The sequence below is a fragment of the Phyllopteryx taeniolatus genome, chromosome 1, assembly GCF_024500385.1.
Source record: "Phyllopteryx taeniolatus isolate TA_2022b chromosome 1, UOR_Ptae_1.2, whole genome shotgun sequence".
Classification (NCBI taxonomy): domain Eukaryota; kingdom Metazoa; phylum Chordata; class Actinopteri; order Syngnathiformes; family Syngnathidae; genus Phyllopteryx; species Phyllopteryx taeniolatus.
Window position 1 is genome coordinate 8,836,046 of NC_084502.1, and position 6,673 is coordinate 8,842,718.

The 6,673-nt window shown below is 42.8% G+C and overlaps 1 protein-coding gene across 1 annotated transcript in view; it reads right to left on the reverse strand.

Annotated features, from left to right (window-relative positions):
- rerea (arginine-glutamic acid dipeptide (RE) repeats a) overlaps nt 1–5,998 on the reverse strand; it is a 165,655-nt gene extending 159,657 nt beyond the window's left edge. Inside the window, exon 1 of the mRNA XM_061768662.1 lies at nt 5,713–5,998. The gene's annotated coding sequence lies outside the window, so the exon portion shown is untranslated. The remainder of the gene's footprint in view (nt 1–5,712) is intronic.
- Between the last annotated feature and the right edge of the window lie 675 nt (nt 5,999–6,673).

The window sequence follows — 6,673 nt, forward strand, 5'->3', positions numbered from 1 at the left end:
TGAGCAATTCAGGGAAACTCCTTTTATACCCAATCATGGCACCCACCTGTTCCCAATGAGCCTGTTCACCTGTGGGATGTTCCAAACAGGTGTTTGATGAGCATTCCTCAACTTTCTCAGTCTTTTTTGCCACGTGTCCCAGCTTTTTTGGAACGTGTTGCGCTTTATTGAACAAATGGTAACAAAATAGAGTAAACACCAGCACATTCTTAGCCGACCTTCCAATGGTCTAAACTGCATACTAGATCGCACATCGTGGCTAACGGTTTAGCCAGTTAATGTCCAGCCAACTCTGCATTCTCATTCGCTGAGTTCCACGTCACTCAACTGGCCAGGCTCACTTTTTAAAGGCAAACACATATTCAAAGTTACAGATATACTTCAGTGTAGAACATTAAGATGGCATCCCCAAAATAATACCTGCACCTCACATGCATATATTATGGTATTATATATATATGAAGCTTTAAAATATATATAAACAACATAAATATTTGGTGGCTACTTGGCCAATTTCCTCTGTTGCGCGGGTGGTCTGGAACGTAACCGCTACGATAAACGACAGATGACTGTATATCTGCATGGGTCGTTTGCCTGATTTGTGGTGGGGAGTAGCTGTATTTTTTTCGCGATTGTCAAGTTCAGTCACTTTTGGGAGCAGGTTCAAGGCAAACGGAATAACATTGTGCTTTAAAACAAGAAAACATTGAAGGCGGTTAAAGTGGTTGAGTTGTTAATATTAGTTAGTACAGATTGTTTGTATATACGATCATGGACAGGAGACCAATCCCCCTGGGCTGAAATACCAGTTCAAGGGTGGCAGAAACTAGTCGACTCCATGCAACACAAGTGTGAGGTGGGTCCCATAAACAGCGGTTCTATGACTAAATATTAATTCAGTGAGTGACAGGGACATAAATCATTTTTAATTTACCGTACAGTAAATGTTTGAGTTATAAAGAAAAATGCTGAGACTGCTTTATTTTGAAACAGCCTCATATTCATTTTGCTTCACTTTCTGTATAAGCATACGTGTTATCAACTTCTTTTCATGCTTTGATTTGGAATAGAATGCTCCCAATGCATTTCAATGTGTGTATTAAAATACACTTAAGCCATTATAAGGGTTTTGAGCTTTATTCGCTTTTTTATTTTTTAAGAATACACTGCTATTGTTCTGAGGTCATTTGAAAACTGTTGAATGTGTTCTTTTTCACGAGCAAACATTTCCCTCTCCTACCAGCATAATTTCAAAGTGTATACGAAATGCCCTGAGAAGCCAGTATATCAGCTCGTCACCTTGCTTTGAAACACAATTGCCTTGCCGAAAGTGCAATATCTATTTTACAATACAGACTCACCACACCAATGCCTTTATTACAGCACCTCGTGCAGAGCCTGACATTGCTCGGAGACCGCAGCCAGGCATTATAATGGGCAATCATCTTGGCCATTCATGGTGGGGGAAAAAAATATCCAGTGACGGCATGCGGGTGAGAAACAGCAAGGGGCAATCTGAACGCAGCGTGTCAATGTTGAATTGCCGAGTGTGTGTAATGACAAATCATCCTACAAATACTCTGAGTGCCAGACTGTAGTGAAAATAGATTTTTTTTTTTTTTTACATATTATTGCTCTCAGGGAGCTGGCGTTCCTCTAACACACATTAGCCATTAAAGGGAAATAACTGAGGCTATTTCTCTTACGATTAATCTCCAAGCACTGGGATATATTAAAATTCAGTGGACGGGGTGTGTCACTCGTCATTTTTACCACTGCTGCGCTTGAGTTCAATTTGAAACACTATAAAACACCCTGACCTCCTCTAACCCACGAACTAGTCAGATAATGGCACTGCAGTTATACAAAAAAACATAATAGAACTGTGAATAACCTTTAAAATTACTGTCAAATGTCTCACACAACTCTTTTATTAGCGCCTCCAGACATTAACCATTTAAGTCCTGAACAAGCCTGAGCAGGTGCCTTGAGCTCTTACCAGTATGGGTGATTGGAATATAGCCCAACATGTCTACATCAGGTTGTTTAAGGGCATTCAACATAATGTAGTGTTGAGGGTAGTGGTGATTTACCAAGCAATGCTTTTAAGCTCTCAGGTAATTCAATTTATTGTAAGCGTAGACTAACACTGCGGCAATCTGACAAGGAGGGAGACGCAGGCTCCGGTGTCACTGCAAAGACGAGGGAAAGGCCACGTCAAGTGAAATAAACAACAAGTGAGTTGTCGGCGGAGGCAGCACGGTGGATGACTGGTTAGAGCGTCTGCCTCACAGTTCTGAGGACCGGGGTTCAATCCCCGGCCCCGCCTGTGTGGAGTTCGCGTGTTCTCCCCGTGCCTGCATGGCTTTTCTCTGGGCACTCCGGTTTCCTCCCACATCCCAAAAACATGCATGGTAGGTTAATTGACAACTCTAAATTGCCCGTAGGTGTGAATGTGAGTGCGAATGGTTGTTTGCATGTGCCCTGCGATTGGCTGGCAACCAGTTCAGGGTGTACCCCGCCTCCTGCCCGATAATAGCTGGGATAGGCTCCAGCACGCCCGCGACCCTAGTGAGGAGAAGCGGCTCAGAAAATGGTTGGATGGATGAGTTGTCGGCAATCTATGAAGGTAAATCACATGCATTACCAAGGAGTTGTTAGTAAAGTGAAACCACCGAAGTCCAACACCTTAAAGCAATGCAGTCATCCCCTGCATATTCGTGGTTCACTATTCACAAATTCACAGATTTGCATTTTCCATAGAACCTATCCTCTTCGTGGATTTTGTGCTCTCCCCCTCTGAAACACCCTAAGATGCCACAATATGCTTCCAAAGCCCTGTCTAAAGAGAAAAGTAGTGTAGTGGTGTCAAGAAAGTACAGTATTGAATCCCTGCTGGTGTCACTTTTGACAGTGCACGAGGTTCATTCAAGGTCCGCCAACAAAACACTCAATGAATAAAACATAAAAACAACGACAAGATTCCACCAGATGCCGCCAAAGTAACAATTTAACTGATGTGGCTTGAGCACAAAAACTGTGAATAGTTGAGCTTTTCATCAAATGAGGGAGTCACAGGCATGAGTTCCCAAAAAAACTGCATATTTGTGAATGCAAAACGGCAAAAAAATGGGGAGGTTCACTGTATGTCGAAGTGATACATCTCGACTGAGAGTCAAGCTTTGCATGCCGGGGAAGAATTAAGTTGGCCTGGGTTGTGCATGGAAGTTACGGAGAGACTGACCCATGTGCAAGTACATGCACACTTCAGGGGCATTTCTTCAAAATCAATGAATGTATAAACCATTTGTTTTAAAGGGTATGTTGTAAAATGAGTTTGAAATGATATTTTTGGGGTCATAGTTTGTGTCACCTATTCATACAGGCAATCCTATTCATTACAAAGAGTTCTTTATGAGCATTTTAAACCGCGCTTATGTTTGTATAACAATTAATAATGTTAAAATGTTACCTAAATCACTGTATTTACAGTTTATAAAAGGTTTTACAACGGAGATCGTTTGGACATTGGAACAAATTATTCCAAGACAAAGGATCTAAATGGGCAATTTGGGTTTGAAATCAGTGGTTGACGAGTGTGCGGGAGTGGATTGTGTTCGACTATGGAGGTTCCACTGTAAGACCTAGTTACATTTCAGCCAGAGGGGGCAATGGTGTTCACAGAGAAGCGCTGCGTTTGTAATCTAACCAAGATAAGGCTGTAATGTAACATTCCCCGATGCTGTCCTTGAGCTTAATGCCGATAAGACATCTGAAGCTGTGTTTTTAAAATGAGACAGGAGGCAGCCTTTTGTGCACATATCTGATTTAAAAATCAAAACTTTGCTCATCTGATCTGGAAGTTTGCAGTTTTATCGCCCGTAATATCCTTGCAAATATTCAAAACTGTGTACCACCAAATAACTGTGTGTCTCTGCATGCGTCTGTGTTTACACTCCTTTAAATACAAAAAAAAAATAATGTGCTTAGCCATCCTTTCATTCATTTTCTATACCGCTGTCACTTAACACTCATTAGGGTCACAGGTGAGTTAGAGCCGATACCAGCTGACTTTGGGGAGAGGCGGGCTATAACCTGGATTGGTCGTCAGCCGTTCATAGGCCAGATATAGACAAATGACCATTCACACTTACATTTACACCTTTGGACAATTTAGAATCTCTAATTAACCCAGCATGGGGGCTAAAAATGGGAGGGTTTGGAAGCCTGGACCTCCGATGGCAAGGCAGATGTGCGAGCCACTATGTCACCTTGCTGCCTAGTTGTTCAGAATCATCTTTATTTTCCAAGTATGTCCAAAAAACACACAAGGAATTTGTCTCTGGTAGTTGGAGCCGCTCTAGTAGGACAACAGACAGTCAATTGACAGAGAACATTTTTGGGACATAAAGACATTGACAAAAACAGTCACTGAGCAATTAAGGGTTGCCCGTTATCTGGTAATGCCGGTACAATTATTTTTATTTTTACCATTGTGCAAAAAGATGCAGAGTCCTCTAGCACTTAGAGCAGTTTGAATGACTAATATAGCAATAGTCCGGTGCAATGGCCATTGTGCAAAGGGCGCCGAGACTTCAAGGAACGTATGCAGTTTAAAGTGACGAGTAGTGCGGTAATGTGGGACAATGTTTATTGTGCAAATGTTGCAGATACTCCTCAATCAGTGTGCAAACTTCCAAACTACTTTTTCTCGTAGAAAACAATGTATGTTAGGCTCATTGATGTCTCACGGTGCACGTTTTTGGAATGTGGGAGAAATTCCAATCTGGAGAAAACCAACCCCAGCATGGAGAGGACAAGCAAACGCCACAGAGGAAGACTGGAGGTGAGCGTTGAACCCGAAACTAGGAACTGTGAGGCAGACATGCAAACCAATAGATCACTGTGCTTCCCCCCTGTATGATTATAATAGTTATAATCAAACAAGCCACCATGAAGGTCCTAAACCTGAACTTGTTTAAAGAGTATTTCAGTTCTTTTCTTGTATCTGATTTACCACTGCTCAGGTGTTTTGAACTTCACAGCTTGCCAAAAGACAACATTCTCCCCCTTCTAATTGTTGACAGTCGATTTCCGACTATCAGTGTTTGTTTCTGTATACATCCCCACACAAAACTCAACAAAAAACAGCCCTGAACTATGAGCTGGCAAATAATCAAAACAAGTGTGTCACACAAAAGGGGCGAATGATAGCATTTGGCAGCTAATGACAATAGCTCAATGGGATCAGACTATTGCCTGGAACACGCGCGCGCACGCGCGCGCACCCACGCACACACTAACGCAAACACACACATACACTGCACCGGGTCATTTCAAATGGGAAGAGCTCGCTGTGCTGCATTCCCACTGTTCCAGCAGCACACGTTGAAAATAAACAAACTGTCCACAACACGAGCCGTGTTCCTCACGCCAAGACGGTGTGAAACGAGCTGTTCGCACCCAGACACTACACCGCTCCCGACTGGCATTCCCAATCAGTGCTAGCGGCTGCTGCTAACCGGCTAGCCGCGTTAGCTCACAGATAACCAAGCTGCTTTCTACAGCTAGCAGGGAAATTAGCCGAGCGGCTAGCTGGTTGACGTTTCCAAACAAACCACATTGCACTGCATTATTTGGCACATTTTCCCATAGGAACACTTATCGGGAAGCAAAAGAACGAGGCTGACGGTGTGCGCTCACAGCACTTACCTTGAAGAGCTTGATCTACAACATCTGTGATTTGTTTGATGAGATGCTGCAACAACAAACAATAGCGGCGGAGGCAATTAGCTAACGTTAGTTAGCCAAGTGGTCGCCACTACAACCGCAGTGCCACCTTGTGTGTCTTTTTCTCGCCTCGTTCGTGAACGCACCACGTTTGGGGCAATGCTGTCATAAATGATGGAGTTGGGTTTTAAACGAAGGAGTAATGGTAGCCGGGATGCTCGGACTGGTGTATGTGAGAGGCATTCAGCGTGACAGCATCCTTCTTCATGTTGGGGTGAGAACAGTCGGGGGCTCTCAAAGTTCAACCGGTAAAATGTCGTCACCCACTGGACGAAAGCGAGAATACCACAACACGGTACGACCGGGGGGGGGGGGGGGGGCTCTGTTTACGACGGTGTTCGGTTCCTGCGTCGGCGGCGACGTAACCCCGACTTTGTACGTAAGTCGGAACGCGCCGCAAGCACGAGTATCTCACGAACTCATCTCGTCTTCTTTTTTTCCAAATATTTGACCTTGACGCATCACCTTGTGGTGCAATCTATTAGTCTGAGATTTGGAAATTTAGATTTTGAGATTTCAGTTACACTTCATATAAAAGAACATGGACTTTTGAACGGTTTTATCTTTATAATTTTGGACTTTTTTTTCTGGAACATACATTTATCTGGGCTGTCATATGAAACGAAATTGTGCACGTGTCATTAGATCAACACAGTATGGTGATTTTCCACATGCTGTAAACATATAATGCAGTACATTTGTATTATGCATTTACATTTCAGCACGTTTCGTTATCAGTTTATTATTTGTGTAAACAAATACCTGTATGTGGTTAATTCAAAATTAAGTAATCAAAATGCAATCAAACGTAATTAGTTGTATTACTTTGAGAAAATAATTTAGCGACGCTACTATTACATTCTCAACAGGGTAACTTGTCTCG